Raw genomic sequence first — 18,977 nt, forward strand, 5'->3', positions numbered from 1 at the left:
TTTCTCACTAACCTACTCTTTTATTAATGGGTAATAAATTAAATTAATCTTCCCAAGTCGAGTCTGTTTTGCCCATGACATTAATTGGTGAGTGATATCCCTGTACTTATCTTGACCCATGAGCTTTTTCATTGTATTTTTTCCCTCTGTCCTGCTAGAAGGTGGAATGATAGAGCAGCTTGGTGGGCACCTGGTAGACAGCCCAGGTCAACCAAACACACAGAGTTATTAACAGTCCCATTTTGCAAGCCCAGATCCAACTTTCTTTGCTGAAGACTCCTGTGAAAGGCAGTTAAGGAAATTAGTAAAAATGTCCCTTTATAATTGTGTTAAGGTATATGGCTACAAAAGAAACCAAGATATTACTGTGTGTTTCCCAGGGATTCCTTTCTTTTTTTTTAGTCTACTACTTTTTAAGTCATTTTGGACAGTTTGAGAAAGTTTTTTTGGACTTTACAAGAAGCAGGTACAACCTTAAGTAGAAATGGTAATGGAGGTGTTTATTTTGGACAGAAAAAGCCAAGATTTTTGTCTCACAGTCCTGTTGTCTACTTCCTAGAACACAGTTCCCTTTCTTTCTCAGTTTATGAAGAAGTTTCATATCTTACAAAGCCATAATCATCCACTTTAAAAAATAAAAAAGAAATAAAGAAAACCCGCATAATGAATATAAATGCAAGCCACTGGATTGCCAGATCAGTGAATTTGCTAATTCAGTATGTACATCTCTCCAGGCACTCTCTCTTACAGAGAAATTAATTCACTCCTTGTTCACTCTTTGGATAATCTATTGGTCCATACAGTTGACTGCACTGCAAGGTAAAGATAGTTGATAACATCTTGCAAACACTGGAAGACACGGTCTTGCTTTCTTCTTCTGCGTGAAGGATCAAGGGATAAAGTTTTAAACACTTGACTTCTTTGGAGAACCTCCTCTTCATAAAGCAATATGCTTCTAAAGCAGAAGCATGGCTTTTCTAAGTATATGATCACTGTACCTTGACATGTATAATCTCTTAGACGTCAGAATAAACTTAACCACAGCAACACTAATTTTCTTGGCATCAGCACGAACAAACATAGGTCAATGCTGTGCATTTTTTAACAATAAAAGACCTTGAGCATTTTTTAGAGGTCTTCTTCAAAATTTATAGTATGTACAGATTCCCAGCTCTGGCATACTTTTCTTTCTTAAACAGGTTCTCTGTAATATATTCATATCTGAGTTCAAAATAATAACAATAAAATTTTCCACAAAAATATTACTTACATGGGGATATCAAAGCTAATTTCCCTTGTTCCGTCTTGCCTTACAATATGTCTGTTTGTTCTTTCTTTGCCACATTCTCCTATACGCTTGAATGGAAATTATTATTTTCTAGATTTATTAATGTTTTCCAAGAAATTTCCTTTTTTCTTTTTTTTTTTTGTTTTTGTAGCTGACATGCTGTCACAGGCACTCTTCATCTGGTACATCAGTTGGCTCCTGAGGCAATGAACATCAGCCAGGTTGTGTTTGGCAAGTGGAAGTAGTGAGCTCACACAACAGTGTGGATCCCAAGCAGGATCTTCCTCTCACTAAACTGCATCAAAAAGGGTCAAATTTTCAAATGAGTCAAATCAATACACTTACCCCTCTAGATCATATCTTTAGCTGAAGGGTCCAAGCAATCAAGATGTCTAAATCACCATCGGAGAGGTTAATCCATGACACAGACAAGATAACATAGTTTCTGTGAACTCACTGGGAGGGATCAAGTTCCTCATCCTGATTTAACTGTATTGACATAAATAAATTATATCCAGACTCCCTTGGACAAATCCATTTGTTGACAGGCATTTTCAAGATTAAATTATTCCTGGCACCATTAATATGACTAAAACTGCGGTTAGTAGTTTATTATAACTACCAATTATTGTGGGGTTTGGAACAAAAAACGATGACAAAATGAGCAAAAAAACAAAAATAAAAAGAGAAGGAAATAAAGTTGTATTTAGATTCTACATTCTAGCTTCAAATTGCAGTTCTACTATGATAGAACTTTTAATTCACCTCCTCAAGTTTCAAGTTTCCCAGATGTTAAGAGTTACATCCACACAGGTGGCAAGGATCACTTCAAGTTTGGCAGAGCTGTATGCCTCTCAACTGTTTAGGATACAGAAACTAGGTTTACCTTTTAAAATCCTTGAGATATCCAGTAATTTAGAAATATTTTGGTAATGTCTGAAACTGTCTCTGAAAGGACAGATTGCATAAAAAGAGTGTCATCTGCTCTCTTTTTCAATTTTTGCTCTCTATGAAGTCAGAAAAACCACCCACATATTTTTCTAACACCTGAGTGGTTATAGCACCCTGATTTAATTCCAGCCTCATCTTAAAGGGTTTCGGATTTAAAATTCTCCATTGCCAGGAATGTATCCTAAATGCTGACTTGTAAGTTTTTCAAAGACAGAGCATACTTCAGCCCTTCAGTTACTGCTATGTTATTCTGCAGAAAATAATTTGGATGTGGTGTTGAGAAGACAGAAATAAAGAAAAATTCTCTGTCTCTAGGTGGTTAAAATAGTCACTTGAATATGAAAAGTCTAGGGGTTTAATCCGCTCCCCCAGAATTCATTTTAGCCTGCTAATTTTTTTTTTAATTTATTTATATTCTTCATTTATTTCTAAAGTAACAAAAATTAGAACTATCTGTCAGTTTGTTAAATTTTAAGCTCTGTTGCTAACATCAGCCAAATCATACTTTCAGGGAAAAATAACATCTGAGTAAAAGGAAGAGAGCAAAATTCATACGCCTTCTTGAAAAAAACAAAAACAAAACCAACAGAATTTTCTTAGATTTCTTTCTTTTGGGCTCTTTGTTAGAGAGTAAGCACATATTGGCTGAAGAACATACATACAGCTTCGAAACAGCTCTGCAATGAGTGCTGCTTCTTGCCTTACAGGAGAAAAGAGGATGTGGGAGGGAAGCAAGAGTACTATGTCATTTAGAGAACATCCTGGGAAGTGCTGGTGTTAAAATACTAATCTAAAAATAGAGGGCAGAAGCTCTTAGAAAAACAGATCTGATGTGTTTAGGTGATCTACCAAATAATTATTTATATTCTATCAAGTGGATGAGTAATATAAGCTAGAGAAGCTGTTTGCAAGAAAGAACTCAGAGCAGTTTTTCCCTCTTCTTGAAAACTGAGACTCTTGAATATAGTAAAGGTATATTCCTTTTCTCAATGTTTCATTCATTTTTTTCTTTACAACGGCATAAATTGAACAGGAGGGTAATAAAACCCTGTTCTTCCTTCTTCGATCTCACAGCAGACTACTTTACAGACTGCTAGCAAGAACATGCTTCAGGAAGGAAGTGATACCATTTTGAATATCTGAAGTGAAGGAAATAAAATGTTGATCTGCTTTGTCTGAAGACAATGCTCTAAGTACCTGTCTATTGCATGAAAAGAAAGTTGGTTTTTTTTTTAATTTGGCTTAAACTAAAGTGGATATCTGCTACATTTTGGATGGATTACTGTCCAGTAGTTCTGATGTTAAGGTTTTTGGATGAGACACAAAGGGAGGCACTCAGTCTGAATCCCTAAATTTGGGTATCTGTATAGGTACTAGGTGTTTCTAAACTCCATTTCGCTCAGTGAATATCATGTCAATACAGTGCAGGGTGAAAATCCATTCAGATATTAAGCTAGCATGGGCTCAATTCTGTTATCTGAAGATAGGCATCTGGTGGCATAAATCTGCAACATCTGCACAGGACTCGCAGATCTGACAGAGGAAGTGCAAGAGACCCACATCCTTCCAGATCAGACTTTGGGGAACAGATAGGAATGCATAGGGCATGTCAAATGGCGTTAGACATGTTTAGTATGTGAATCATGTCCTGTATGTCTACCTTTGGGTGACGTGAATAGCTCACTAAGCTCTATGGATGGCAGTAAGTAGTACAATAGTAGCCTATGCAGGCACAGACAGGTAGATCAGCCATTCAGCTGCTTAAAGATATGCATCCAGTCAGTACCTTATAAGACACTATATATCCTGGCTGGCCTCCAGCTGCTGTTGCAGAAGGACATAATTCTTGTGTAGGTATTGAACATTATCTTCCAGCCCAATTAAAATGTCTTTAATACCCAAAGGTACCTTTAGCAACACATGAATCCTACGTTTAGGCAATTGAACTGAGGATCTACACTAAAACTGAGTCGCCTCACATTACAGTAGCTTGAGTGGACTAAGAACAAAAAATGCTAAATTTCTCTTAGAATGTTCTGCAAGAACCTTGAAATGAAAGTACAAAGGAAGAAACAAACAAAAGTTGAAATAACTCTAGCATTAGGTAAGGATTATAACAATTTTAGGGTTGTATAATTTTAAGAAAAGTACAGTTTTAAGGATCATAATTTTGTACTTGGCTATTTAATTCTTTAATTGCAAATTCTCTGAAGCAGGCTGCTATTACGCCTGAATATTACCTAGCATGGTGTTGCTCTCAAATGCATGTTCTGTGTTTTGTCATAATAGAAACAGTGAAGAACAATAAAAATGTATGAACTGCTAGACAATATAGCCCACTGCCTAGTAATTTCCTTGTATATTTATACATTAACCACATGGTTTCAATGCCAAAAGCTCATATATTAGAGTTTTACAAAATATTATCCTGGTTGTCCCAACAAATTCCCAAACCTGAGGCCGTTTCCTTTGAAGAGGTACCTTTCTGGGTCAGAATTCAAGACACGTGTCTGCACACATTTCAGTGTCCAGGTTTAGGTATAGTCTACGTTGAGAAGACAGCCCCATCTCTTCAAAGTACACAACTCTTGTTCTGGTGCCATACCTTGTCACAGTGCTAGCCATGGACTTGTCATAAATATTTATGCTTTCAACAAATGGAACAGCCGTGCCAATAAACACTGGTGTTTTGTCTTATTTTTCAATATTTCATGAGTATTATGCAAAAGCTGGACTATGCTGTGACAGGTAACACAATCCTCTTCAGCAGCACTGACTTGGAATTCAGAACCATGGAATGCTCAAAAAAGTCACAATTATATCATTTTAATGTTTCCATTTCATAATCATTCTCCTGTGTCATCAGGTTTGCAAGAGGAGATGCTCTAACTGGTCAGGAGGTACTCTAGCTTTTTCAATTACTAACAAGAGGCAACAAAGAGAGCTCATTTTTCCACAAACAAGAAATGACAAAGAATTTTAAGGCTAAAAAGGCTTTGGGTTTGGTTTGGGTTTTGTTTTTAGATTGTGTCTAATAATCAGTTAGGACAGAATGGAAGTCCTTTTAGGCTACAGAACCTGCATCTTTCAAATACATTCCTTTACCTTTAAATCTAACAATTCGTGCTGCTTTTATTGTTTTACACTTTAGAAGTACAGTTTTCAGGAAAATATTATAATCACACAGCTAAAGGTAGCCTTCTGTGTTTATATATATAGGCATCCATGTCTAAAATCCTTCCCAGACTCTTTTACGTGTTCCAAGGCACAGTGCCACAATATGACATTTTCATAATATTGTAAAGGATTCAATAGCGTCCCTCTCTTAAGCTTTCCTTGATGTAGCAAGGAGATTCTCAGACTAATGGAGGTAAACAAGGATGGCACAGTAAGGCCTGGACAGCAAAACTCTGAAGTTTATTTTATTGTAAAGTGATCCTCTTATATTTGCTGTAGAGTTCATTTTAAATGCCGCTGGGGTCAAGGTTGTGCTTCTACAACCTTCTGTGAATCAAGGTTGAGAGGAAAGTTTGATTACTACTAAAATCACAATAGGAAAAGTACAAGACTTTGAAATTACTTGTGTTCACAGTTATATTGTTGTTAGGCCAGAAATCATGGGCAGTACATGAAAGAGTTCATTAATGAAGGATGAGAGATCTATTTTGGGGTAAAGAGTGAAAGCTAGCTAGAACACAGATCTCTGGATACAACTCAGTCACTCAAAACACTTCCAGTTTCACATTTCTTAGCGTGTTGTATTTTGGTCTTCCCTACAGTGAAGAAAAGCAGGAATACATTATTCCAAGACCAAAGGGAGGTCAGAAGTGATCTGATGTCTACTTCTTTTTCAATACACTAGAAGCAAAACTGATGTCTGCAATGACATTTAGAATCAATCTGGAAGTTTGTTTCAACTACACCAAGATACCTGAGTTACCTGTCACCTCTATGTTACCTCTAAGCTGGAAATGGTTCTTTATGTCGAAAATTTATTTATGTATAGAACACACAAGATTAGTCCAAAGTTCTTGTGCAGTAAGGAAGTGCAGCCACCCTCAAAATGGGTCTCTGGACTATTTCTGTATCCATGGACTCCTCTATATGAAAGGAAATATAAGGCTGCAGAAAAGTTTCTGGTATTACTGGACATGTTGCACAGCAGCTGGCAGAATTTCCAGTCTCAAGACAAAGAGCGTGACAGTGATTTGCAAATACATTGCAGAAAAAGTAATTGCAGGAAAAGTAATCCTATAACAATTTTCAGCAGAACTTCTCAGCTCTGAGAAGCTGCTGCAGGTTGAGCCTAATGCCTTGCAACATAGCTGGTCAATGGGCATGACCTGAAATGTGATGTAAAACCCAAACCTAGTAATTACAACTATTTTTACACAAAACCTGACAGAAAAGAATTTTAAACTTGACTGTGATCTTCTATGAATAATGCCATTATATGCTTAATGAAAAGTGATGTTTATATATTTTAAGTAATAACAAAGAAGAAATGGTTACAATATGAATAAAGAGATAAGAGAGATAACATTACTTGTATATTTATATACATACACACATATATGCATATACAAAGAGCCTAGTTTCATCCTGTATCACATTGTGTCCATATTTCAGGTGTGTACATTGAAAAAAAAAATTCAGTTGATGATTTATCACCTCTATACTATACACTTATCTTGGATGAATGGCTCTTTGGTTCCTGTATCACTCCATTGCCTACAAAGCAAAGATGTAACCAGGTCAGCTTACATGGTTAACTTTAATATGATTCATTGCTCAAAATTAATTAGCCTCATTGGACTTACTTCCTGAAGATAGTAAGAACATTACGAAGGTGTGGAAAGTTGCAATGGGCTCTGAAATGCTGGAGCTCTGCAGTGGACATTAGCATAGTGGTACCATGATGCTTGATCTGCCTGGCCAGCTGTTCTCTCATAGACCAAGGAAAATTATCTTTTCCCTTGGTCCCTTGACTACAAAAGTGCTTTTGACTTATGTGGTATGGGTTAAAAAAAGGGGTTTGGCTTGACATTTCACATTAAAGTACCCGTTAACCACCTGCAAAATTCATGGCATTATCTGTATCTTTTGTCAGCTTCTCACACTGTTATTCGTCACATTCAGCAATTTCTCATGTCCCATCCAGCACTTTCCCACATCCTGTTTGTTTAGCTTAACCTCAGGTCAGGACCTAGTCAGCAGCCTAATCATTTGCCTGCAGCCTGAACAAAGAAGTAATCAAATCTGAGGCCAGGCACTGACCATCTCCAGAAGGGATATTCTTTATGGCCTTCAGATTCTGGGATCATGCATATGAGACATAAATGAGGCAAAAGTGTTTAGCTTTTCCTAAAGAGGTAGATGAATGGAACTCAGTAACTCTTATATCTGTACTATGGTGTGTGTGAACATAAAACCCGCTACAGAGCTTTAATGCATTTTGCCAAGAGCAGCAGATACTACAGGTGCCTTATAACTTGTAGATGAGTCACATTCTTGCAAATTGCTAGAATTGTAGGAATGTAGTTAATTCATGCTCATCTCGTACATTTTATACATTTGCTTGAGTTGGAACATTCTGTCTTCAGCTATTATAGCATGGATTTTCCTTGCAGAATCTTAGGAAGCAACATACAAATTGTGCAGATATTAGAAAAAAAGAAAAAATCTCCTAACAGATAGGATTATTCTACAGAAGTATTTGTCTTTGGATCATATAGCTTGCAAACCATCAGTCTTTGGATATTAAAGTATATTGTTTGTTCCTAAGAAATTCCCAAGCTACTTGACTTGTTCTCAGAATCTAAGGCTCAGAAAGACAATTTACAGTTCACCTTTTATATTACAAAGAATACAAATGTTTTGATTAAACTTAAGATCTTAAAGCATAATAGGTCCTTCATTTAGAAATAAGAAGCATTTACAAGATAATTCTGGACAGCCAATGTTATCTTTTCTCTTCTTTTTTTCTTTTTTTTTTTTCCCCTGTCTCAACATTCTTGAAGGTCATATTTGCATAACAGTTCAGATTGCCCACTCATCCAATAAAGATAGATTTCAGTTAGGTTGGAGATACACATACTGACACCAGAAATTTCTACACATCTTAGAGAAATATTAGTCAGATAGATTTATTTCTTCACTTTTAAAATTGCATTGATATTTATTATGGTGTGTAATGACTGAATTATATGGTTGATTGTTTCCAGGTATTAGTACAATATGAATATATTAGTAGTCACTTTCGTACTGCAATAAAGTACAAAAGCAAATGATATAAAACAGATTGAAATGGTGCAATATGTATTTACAACATCCTACAAATTAACACCCAGCAAGTATGGAAAATATAGAGTGGTATGTAATGCTTCTTAACCTTGTTTCAACAATTGTGAAGGGCAGTTCTGCCCTACCTTTTCAGTGACTGAGAAAATACATAAGGAAAGATAATAGGCAGCTTTGTTTCTGTGCTCATAAAAAGCTTTATATCAATAGATTAGGAACTTTATATTGTATCTTTGCTCTCTTCGATAGCACTCATTTGGTCAATTTGTCATTGAAATTAAATGGTTCAAATAGAAGAGAAAAAAAGAAGTGCAAAAGAAATGTATGTTATAGTGGAAAGTAGATGCCTTACCATGTCTCTGAAAGTGTAAAATATACTGACTTCTTTTAAGAGGTTTTTCATCACATTTTATGCTTTAAAACATGAAAGTTCAAAGAATTATTTTTGTGACAGCACAAAAGAAATATGAGATGTTAAATTCTGAATAGAGATGTGAACACTAATAGCATTAATTGATCTCTAATTTGATGTCTCTATCCACCAATGGGGCCACTGCTATAATGGATCAGTCACAAGAACAATCACGTTTCTGTGATCTTGTCTTTAAGTATGATTAGTTCCACCTTTTTCAAGAGGAAATTTGTGATATTTTTCATAACAGGAATATGAATTAATCCGGCCCTGTACAACTCATGTCAAAGTATTCTGCACTCAACTTCCCGTGAAAAAAAGTTGTTGTTGCTTTTTTTTTTATAGTTTTGAAATTGCCATTTTGTAACACTATCAAATATACATCTGAAGACAGGTGGAACAGATCTTTATCTGCCTTTTCTGGATCATGCTTCATTTTAAATTTTTGATGTTGTTGCTATTATCTGTCTTTTGTTTCATTGCGTATAAAATTCCAGACTTTTCAGTACCTTCTTTTTGAGAAACTTCTGGGTCAATTTTAGCTACTGTTCTCTTCTGAGATCCCTCTAATTGTGGAATACAGCTTAAAGATTTCGTTCCTTCAGTCAACTGTATCAAAGCACTCTGAAAAAAAGGGGGCGATTCAGCATATGAACTATTCTTGTAGCATCATGTTTGCTGGTGACATGAAATTCACCTATGTGAAAAGAAAAAAAAAGCCAAATCTGCAAATGAAGTTGGGTGAACCAAGCTGGATTGCCTAGTAAACTAGACCCAGTAAAAAAAAAAGTTAATTTACCACATATACTATAAGATAACTACTTTACTCTAAGACAATGTATCCATCTAGTAGAAAGCAATACAAGCTTATTTACACATGAGGGACAGTTCATCACTGAAGGAAGTTGCTTAAAAAAGGATTCAGGTGTTATAATTAAGAAAAATATGCATGGTGGGTTTGACCGTGGCTGGACGCCAGATGCCCGTCAAGTCACTCTGTCACTCCCTCTCCTCTGCTGGACAGGGGGAGAAAATGTAAAAAGAGGCTTGTGGGTCAAGATAAGGACAAGGAGATCACTCACCGATTACCATCACAAGCAAAACAGACTCGACTTGGGGAAATTAATGTAATTTACTGCCAATAAAATAAGAGATAATAATAAGAAATAAACCGAAATCTTAAAACACATTTCCCCCACCCTTCCCTTCTTCCTGGGTGCAACATCACTCCTGAATTCCCCACCTCATCCCCACCCAGTGGAGCAGGGGGACAGGGAATAGGGGTTGCAGTCAGTTCATCACGTTGTCTCTGCCACTCCTTCCTCTTCAGGGGGAGGACCCCCTCACTATCTTCCCCTGCTCCAGCGTGGGGTCCCTCTGAAAGGAGACAGTCCTCCATGAACTTCTCCAATGTGAGTCCTTCCCATGGGCTGCAGTTCTTCACAAACTGCTCCAGTGTAGGTCCCTTTCATGGGGTGCGGTCTTTCAGAAACAGACTGCTTCAGCGTGGGTCCCCCATGGCATCACAAGTCCTGCCAGAAAACCTGCTCTGGTGGCCGCTACTCTTTCCATGGGGTCACAGGTCCTGCCAGGAGCCTGCTCCAGTGTGGGCTTTCCCATGGGGTCCCAGGCTCCTTCAGGCACCCACCTGCTCCAGCGTGGGGCCCTCCCCGGGCTGCAGGGGGGGTCTCTGCTCCAGCGGGGTCTCTCCAGGGCTGCAGGGGATGGATCCCTGCTGCGGGCCTGCACCGCCGCCCGCCCTCCTCCTCCTCTCACCTTTGTGTTTGCAGGGTTGGTTCTCACACATTTTCTCCTTCCTCCTCACTGTGCCTGTGCGGTGTTTTACTTTTCCTAAAGCATGTTTTCCCAGAGGCTCCACCAGATGTGGAAGAGAGATAAAATCCCTCTTTTACCTGTAAGGGAGGTGCACCTGCTAAACACACCTAGGGGTCTGCAAAGGAACATTCTCCACAATAAGCTGGTGACAGAGGTTGCAGGGATGTTGAAGTAAAAGGCTTAGTTATGGTATTGGACACAGGAATAAGAAAACTATATCTTCATCTCTGAAGTTTGGTTGGTTTTGTGGGGTTTTTTTCATTCTGTAAAGGACTGGGAGACTGGTTAAGCTTAGAAGAGTATGTGTAAGTGTGGACGTCAGGTTTTCAAAAAAATACAGAGTATAAGTAAGTCAGAAGTGTGAAAAATTAGAAAATGCCTCGCTTTAAGCTGGAAAAACAAAAGAAGATTGAAAGTTAACTTGCTTATAGTGTGGAGGTATCTTCATGGACAGAAAATCACAAGCAGTAGAGACCACCTCACTGTAGCGGAGCAAGTCATAACAAGGACCAAAAACTAGAAGCCAAAGCCAGAAAAAAATTCACCAAGCAGTAGGTTGACTTCTTAACAGTAAAGGTGGTTAAGTATTGGGACAGGCTACTAAAGCAAAGGAGATAATTTCCATGGCTTTCTGTCTGCAAATGAAAAATGGGCTGACTTTCTGAAGTATTTCCCTTAACCAAGCTCAAACTATTGGGCCATGGGTTGAAATACGTGCAATCTAAGAGCACCTTTTTGCTTTAAAGAATGAATCAACTTTACGTTAAAAAAAAAATAAAATAAAATCAAAATTATATTTTTCATGGAAAACATTTACTTTCCTCAAAAATGAGTGAATTATTCATATGCAAACAATGAAGTTAAAACTGAAAAAAGTAGGTGCAATTGAGATTTGAATCAGCTGTCTGAGGAAGTCAGTATCTTTGTCCTTCACTGTAAATAGCTTCAGTTAAACTGATTTGCTCTTAGAGTTTCAAAAGAGGTTTTTAGTTGACACTGTCTATTCTTTTCTGTTCCTCTTGAACTTCTCTACTTTTGATTGCTTCTGAGACCCACGGGCCTTGTCAGATCACCTTATACGCTGGAGCTGTGTTGCTATTATGCTAGTTAAGGGAATTATTGATGTTTTTTAACAGCACCCTCAGAAACAAATATATCACCGACAGCTCTAAGAAAGTGGCTGTTCTGAGGCTGGCCTGTGACATCAATCTGCCATACGGTCCCAGTCTGTGTATATGTACAGCACAGCTCTCAGGTTTTAGCATAAGTAGATTCTTCTGTTGCCAGACTTATGAATCTGCCTTCTCACTACAGTTAATCATTTAATGTAGGAAAACATGGTAACAGCTGGTGCCATAATACTGTTAAGTGATGTAAGAAATGTGATCGCCTCCTCCAGCTGCTCCAGCCCAGGTTCCTGCTGCCCAGTTGCCGAAGCCCAGGCTGGTGCCTGGGACTGGGTTTCCCTGCCCAGGCTGAGGTATGCGGCTGCCACTTTCCCAGTTGCAGCTTCAACCAGTAACGAAACAGAGCACGTTTCCCACAGTCAAAGGCACAAACAGAGACACACAGACACAGACACGGAGGACACTGACATGGCTGATCACATGGATTGCCCAGACGAGGCAGTGCCTGCGGCAGCGCCTACAAACTGGACTCACACCCAGCACAAACACAGCCAGCCAGGTCCCCTCCCTCCTCTCCGGCTGGTGGAGATGGACGGTCACACACTCTAGGTTCACAAGCACGCACATATTTGCGGTTCCTTTGAGCATCAGCACACATCCTCCGTTTGCCCGGCAGCCCTGCTTGTATCCCAGGCCACCTTAACCCCCCCGCAGGTCTCCTACTTGCCAGCTGGTCCATCTCGATGCTCACTGCGAACACACACCCACGTACACACACTCATCCCTCATGCATTACACACTTGCAGGTCATCCTGTGCGTACCAGCACAGACCCCCCACCTGCCTGAAATCCTGTCCCAGACCCGAGGTCCCCCTACCTGCCAGGTGGTCCAGCTTGAAGTTTGCTCGTGAATACACATGCGTTGCCCATACACCCCAGGATTGGGGGCACACGGGTGCCGGACACTCTCCTTTCACATACTCTTACAACTACCTTTAGTATTTTTAACAGTGGTTTTGCACCTATGTCAAACTGCCAAACGGGGGATTGACAATTTGTTGTGCTAGGGACAGTTCACACCCATAATGAAATTATATTCCCACCTATCATGATTTTATAGTTTAGTATTATAAGAAGATGACAAAATAGAGAACTCCAAGGAATAGATTAGAGTAATCCAAGGTAAGAATAAAATTACTAAATTTGTTACAATAAACAGTGATTGTAGTGCATCAGCTGTCGAAATGAAGTCAAGTGTACCAGTATCAGGGAACATTAAGGAATAATTTATATCTCTGTCCTTCTTATGTGAGGCATATTTAAGAGTGGAACTAAAGCAAAAGAACAAGGAGCATGCTTTTTTAAGTAAAGGAATCAGTCATACTTTGAACTCAATGGTTTTATACATTTGTAGCTCTATTATGTTGATAACAACTGAAACCAGTTTCCGATTTTATTGGAAGCCAAAGAATATTGTCTACCCTAAAAACCTCTGATAGACTATACTGAAGCCTTATCATAATTTAATTGCTTGATTATATTGCTATTTACATCACAGACCAATGATGAACCTTATATTTGGACTTTGTATAAGTACCAATTCATTGATAATAATCCGTGGTACAAGTTAGATGCCCGAGCTTCTTTGTAAATGCACATTACAAGACTCAGCCTAAGGAGCTGATAATATAAGCATACTTTGACCTGAAGTACAGAATTTCATTCTTTCTCATCTACTGCTTCCATAAACACTGAAGAGAACTTTGAATGATCAGTTTCCCGAAAGAGATATTAAAGGCAAGTCACTTAATTACCTCATACTTTCATCCTGGATTACTTCAGGAAAAGACTTGTAAGATACTTTTTCATGTAGAGCTAACTTAAATTGTGTAATGCAAAAGAAGGCAATTGTCATACACTCAAGTATCAGGAACATGTATAAGCTGTGACAGTGACAGACATTAAAGTCATTGCAGTAGAGAGCCATTGGCAGTGGTTGATTAACTCTTAAAAAAGCTGCTTGAATTATTAATTGGTTTTCATTCTCTATATAATTAGTGGGTATATTGTCAGTACCCAGATGCATATAAAGTGATATACACATGTCTCATTAAAAAGCTTTAAAGTTCATTTCTTTCATAGCAAAAGGGAAACTCATTTAATTTAAATGAACAAACCTCTCTCCCCAAACATCAACTGACACCCAAACCTAAACAAAACTGTCTGTAAAATTTAAAACATATCTGAATGTCCCACTCTCCTTTACTACTTAAATTTACTCACATTTTGTTTTTTATCTCTCTTTGTCTTTCCTCTTTAATCCAGTCTTCCCTTAATTTAATGGCAAAGGTTTCACAGATCTCAGTGGTGTTAGTGATACAAACTAAACATGCCTAGGCAACTTGACACACAAACATACAAAATGATCCTACCTCTACTTCAGCTGTGTTTCCAAAATGCATAAAATGACAACAAGGGAAGGAACTATTCATTCATCCTTTTCGTTATCTCCTCCTAAATCTTGTTTCATAAAAGTCTCTGAATGATATAATTCAGCTCCATATCCAATTGGTGAACTCCGTTTCAACATGTTTATCAGAAATAATGGGTTTATTTTGCTTAACTTCAAACATATGCAATCTAGGGATTTACATTTGAATTAATGTATATAGGTTCCCTTTACAGTTAAGAGGCATTTTTAAATTTAAAGTCAACTTCTTATTTTAAGCATGTACTTAAGAATAAGTAGACTTTATTTTACATTTATTTGTCTTAATTTTTTCCTGATAATAAATAACTCAGTTGAAAAAGTATGCAAGAATTGTTTAAAAATACTATCATATTTATGAATATTCCAATATCTTAAGTATCTTAAGATACATACTTATATATAAATGTATGTAAATAAAAATGAAAGTATATAGAGTAATTTACAAATATATGCACAGGTATTTTTCATAAGGTGTTAAAAATTCTACTACTGAATTAAAAAAGAAGCTGGTATAGAAAATTATATTTGAGGTTTGAGAAGTTCTGGTATAATTGACCAAGATATATTGTCTAACGTTTCAAATTCAGTATAGCTCTTTATATGGTGATATGACAGAATCAGTTCTGATCAGGGCTTCTTTACTGTAACCACTTCTTCAACTTCATTTCATTTTTCAGAAAAACAAAATATATTCTGTTGCTCTTTGTTCCGTTCATAGCACGTTCAAGCAAAATCAGAACTGGCATCACTAGATGAGTAATCAAACAGGTGGCATCCAAACTAGTTTTTGATGTGTGCCCAGAGAAGACATGATGCAGCTGGCGGATTATTTTGCATGCCAAGTAAGTCTGATAAAGAAAAGCAATCCTTTCAAAACAAAAACAAAAACCCCAAACAGATGAAAAAAAAAAAAAAGAAAAAAAAGAAAAAAAAAAAGCAAGGAGCAATTTTTGAAAACAGAGGAGGCTTTGTTGTTGGAGATTACAAGAGTCCTGGCCCTCTTGGCTAAGCTTTTTGAATATTGCTCATGATAAAGAGCCTAGTTCCTGTCTTGGCAAGTTTACCTCTGTGACCTTTGAGGAACTGCATGATTTTATGGCTTAGAGCACTCTCTGTGGCTTTTTAGGCATCATTATGTCTATCTGAATTTCCACAGTAACTTAGCCAACAGTAAATAGAGAAATATTTGATATGATCTTAACAGATACAAATGCAGAGGATAGAACAATGCTTTACTTAAGTGGAAGATTTGGAATCAAATGTGTTTGGAAGGAAAACAGCCCTTCTCCGATTTATTTTCAGAATGAAAATCCCAATCTCTTGAAGAAATATGATAATAAATTTTGTCTTTTTATAAATTTTCTGTATGCATTGGACATCAAAGTGTCCTGTACTTAGTATTTTCTCTAATGTTATACATAAAAAAAAGATATCTTATCATGAGATCAGTTCTTCCTCCACAATCCATTACTGCATGAAAACGCATCCCAGAATTGTCATGAAGAATGAAAAAATTTCATACCTTTGGTTTCATGTCTCTGAGGATTTGGTTAGAATTGAAATGCAAATACCTCCACAATGAACAAATTGAAAACAACATTAAAATGACAGCTCTTCTGAGGTCTATCTTGCTTTCAAAATTTCTGAATAACATGGCTAAAAAATTCAAATTGTCAAAAAAAAATAAATCTAAAAGTCTATTTGCAAAACCAAACACACAAAAAATGAGTACTTCAAGTATGTTTTCATTTCAAAGGAGAACTCTAAATATATAAATATATATACATATTTTTTAGCTTTTAAAAGTATGACTAAAAATAAAAAATTTTACTTAAAACTTGCTTCTCAACTTTTAATTTACATCAATCTGATTTTGAGTAACTAGTAATTTTGAGTACTAGTAATTGCACTTTATTTTCATGGTCACAAAGTGCTTTCCTTTTAAAGGAAGACCACCATATTAACAATTTATTTAACAATTAAATAATATCTTATTTAACAAAGAATTCTAGTTCCTAAGGAAGTGTGTTATTTTTCCATTAGTACATTGTCTTTTACTATCTTATATAGTAGACTTAGCTACATTTTTTGTATTTTTTTAACTCATGAAGAAGAAAAGCACTGTCAGTAAGAAATTATCTGACATTACATATAGTCCCAATAGTTTAGATATCCACACAATGGCTCTGAAAAATGGTGTGATAAAATGATCTGTTAAATATATAAAAATAAAAACACACACACACACACACACAGGGCTTCTGTGTCAAGATCTCTGTTACAAACTTATATTTTGTTGAATTCATAGACCATGAAAAGCAGATGTAAAAGTCCTGATTTAAACATGACTAAAAATTAAAGAATCTTCTATATCATGAATGGTGTTTCTAAGGTCAGTTTGGTAGGTGGTCTTATCTTCAATCCTCAAGCCTCACCTTGTGTCTAGTTATCATACCCTGCAGTTACTTTTCCCAAAAGGCTGTTAATCAAATTCTACTACCAAAAGTAAAGTTTTTCTTTCAGAGGATATGATGGCATCCCATGAGTGCAATGATAACAGTCCCAGCTGAGATCCCAGGGACTGCTACAGAAATAGTTATCCTTTGTAGCACAGGAGAAAAAAGGTCTTCATATCTGGATAGCAGCTCTTTGCATTTCCTTTGGACAATTATCAATAATCCAGTAACGTACAAAGCAATGAGTAACCGGACTTGATATGTGATGCATTCCTTTAAACTGTATTTTCTAAATATAGACTGAACTTTTCACAGAATTTATATTTCAATACTGAAATGCAACTATTTGCATGGAACACTATCATCAGCACATCAGCCGTCTATCTGAAAATAGTGTCATTAAAATAAAGACTGTAGGTGATATTAGGAAAAGCAAATGTTTCCAGACATGATTAAATTATACTTTTTATTTGTTTGTTCTGTAAAGAGCACTGTCAACTGTTGAAATAACCAGGGACAAGGACAAGTTGTTTGACACCTTGCATACTGATTAAGAATTCAAACACTGAACACTTTATTTAATATAGACACTGATATCCACAACACATCTAACAACACATATTCTTTTATTTCTCTTTCTCTTTGTTCTTGCAAATTATTTTTGTGCAGAACCTCACTTTCCACAGGATATTTATTGCTTAATATTCTTAAACATCGCACTGTCTTTAAATCTTAGGGAACACAAGCAACTTGCTTCTTCCTTTGTTGGTACTCTGGAGGTAAAAAGTTTGAGGGGGTGGTTTTGGCTGCCACCCTATTATATCATTTGAAGCTGTTCAGAGGTTTGTCTTCTTTACATTGCTTAGTGGGTGGTTCTTTAGCACTAAAGATGTTCTTTAGTGGTTTGAATTTGTGATGTTTCATCCTTCTTTGGGTAGTACCAGAAAAGCTTTCAGAACCTTTTCATCATTTGAAAATGGCTTAGGTACATTTATATTGAATACCTGAATGGAACACTGCTAAATTATATGACCTAATGATCTGCTTAATTTTTGGTCCCTATTATATATATTGCCTAATTACATTAATACCACATATTTAGGATTTGTATCCATGTGATATACTACTTTTCTGTGAGGATTCATGCCACTGAAGCCACAGGTGGAATTGCGTTAGTGGTTTGTAGACCATCCAGTCATATTAGTCACTATAAAAATGAATACTGGCTCAGTATGCTGGCTGGGGTTAAACCACAACACTTCACTTGGATGTCGAAGTTGTAAGTGACTCCAGTGAGATGAAGTGAATCCCATCTCAAAAGCAGGAAAAGCGAGTCAGGCTCCTTTAACCAGGCCTTACCTGTAACTGGCTGTCTGTACTTTTCTAGTCCTTTCAGAGAAATTAAAACCAGATTCACATAAGTCACTTGTTTTGTTTTTTCCTGTAGGGCACTGAGATGTTTAGAAACAGCTTAGAGAAGGTCAAGAGAACTATCACCATGATAGTACACAGTATATTGTTGCCCCAGAAAATGTGGCTAAGAAGTCAACTGTGGATGAAGACTTCTTTTTAGTGGGTATTCTGTAAATGTCTCAAGATCAGATAAAAATTACCAGTGTGACTATTTACCTCCAGCATGCCATACAGAACTGATGATCTTCCTTTCTTGCATTTAAGCAAACACCATTTTCTGTTGTATCTTATTTCCACTACAGTCTTTTTCAGTATGTTCACATTTCTGTATCCTTTCTGATGTAAAAAGTAAGGCTTTCCATAAGAGCAGAAGGAGCTTAGTTATTTAGTGCCACATTCAGAGCTTAGGTACACCTATATAAATTCAAACTAAATTACCAACATCATCAGGGTTACTCTGAGAGTAACCTGATGTCACTGTGAGGTGTACTGGTGCTCTCCATCTAATTACAAGAACACACTTTGACTGTTTGGAGCGCAATTGCTTTAATGGGAAACAAATACACCTTGTTCTTTCTACTTAAGCAGTGCAATAAAGATAGGATTATTAGAACTGTGTCAAGTTGTTATGACAATCTGAATTTGGGCCCTTAAAAATTGTGTCTGGTTTCACTTGAGTATTAATAAAAACTTTCCAGCTGAG

The sequence above is a fragment of the Buteo buteo genome, chromosome 3 (genome assembly GCF_964188355.1).
Source record: "Buteo buteo chromosome 3, bButBut1.hap1.1, whole genome shotgun sequence".
Classification (NCBI taxonomy): domain Eukaryota; kingdom Metazoa; phylum Chordata; class Aves; order Accipitriformes; family Accipitridae; genus Buteo; species Buteo buteo.